The sequence below is a fragment of the Cebus imitator genome, unplaced genomic scaffold (assembly GCF_001604975.1).
Source record: "Cebus imitator isolate Cc_AM_T3 unplaced genomic scaffold, Cebus_imitator-1.0 Scaffold33, whole genome shotgun sequence".
Taxonomy (NCBI): domain Eukaryota; kingdom Metazoa; phylum Chordata; class Mammalia; order Primates; family Cebidae; genus Cebus; species Cebus imitator.
In genome coordinates, this window is record NW_016107348.1 from 931,660 (window position 1) to 932,875 (window position 1,216).

General features: G+C 40.3%; 1 protein-coding gene across 2 annotated transcripts in view; it reads left to right on the plus strand.

Moving 5' to 3' along the window:
* TOR1AIP1 (torsin 1A interacting protein 1) overlaps nucleotides 1-1,216 on the plus strand; it is a 43,673-nt gene that overhangs the window by 20,125 nt on the left and 22,332 nt on the right. The gene's annotated exons all lie outside the window — the stretch shown is intronic.

The following is a 1,216-nucleotide window of genomic DNA, read 5'->3' on the forward strand; positions in this document are numbered from 1 at the left end:
CCTCCTGGGTTCAGGCAATTCTCCTGCCTCAGCCTCCTGAGTAGCTGGGATTACAGGCACGCGCCACCATGCCCAGCTAATTTTTTGTATTTAGTAGAGACAGGGTTTCACTGTGTTGACCAGGATGGTCTCGATCTCTTGACCTTGTGATCCACCCGCCTCAGCCTCCCAAAGTGCTGGGATTACAGGCTTGAGCCACCGCGCCCGGCTGAAGTCTTTTTCTTTATATTAGAAGCCATCTTGACAGATACTTAAGAAGTGAGAGCAGAGCTGGGCTCTCTTGACCTCTTGTGGTAGTAGTAGTCCCAGCTACTCAGGAGGCTGAAGCAGGAGCCTCCCTTGAGTCCAGGAGTAGTTCTGGGCTATAATGCGCTATGCTGGTCAGGTGTCTGCACGAAGTTCGGCATCAGTATGGTGACCCCCAGGGAGCAGAGGACCACAATGTTGGCTAAGGAGGGATGAATCCGCTCAGGTCAGAAACGGAGCAGGTCAAAACTCCCGTGATAATCATTAGTAAGATTGCACCTGTGATTAGCCACTGCACTCCAGCCTGGGCAACATGGTGAGATGCCATCTCTTAAAAAAAACGTGAGAACAGAAAATAATGTATTTTTCTTCATGAAAAAAAAATTATTGCTTATCTGAACTGTTAACGGGGCAGATAAAATAGGACAGATAGAAAGAGTGATGACAGCCTTACATTTTAAGCATCTTTTTTCTATTTGAGTTCATTTTAAAGACATTATTCTCTATTATTGTATTAAAATAGTTTTCCAAATTCTCATAACCAGTTTATGTTTGAAAAGTACAGGAATAAAATTTAGTTTGTGTTGAAATCCAGCATAATCTGAGGGTAGTCACCTGCGTAATAGAATGTTCGTACATAGGTGTGTGTACACTACCCCTCACCACAAACACATTTACAATCAAACACACATCTGAATTTAACTACATACTAATTATGTGTAGTTTTTCTCCCCATAAACTAAAATTTTTCTACTGTTTAATGCTCATCTGTTCATTTTTGACTCTACATTAAAGCCGTAGAATATAGTTTTTTAGATATTACTGTGAATATTTGTTTAGGAAAGTATTGTATGCCTCAGAGAACACAAAATGAGCTAAATTTTAGTTCATTTGGAACTTTGGGATTCAAAATAATAAGCATAATAAACAGCAGTTCTGTATCTGATAACCTAAAAGCCTTCTTTTTTTT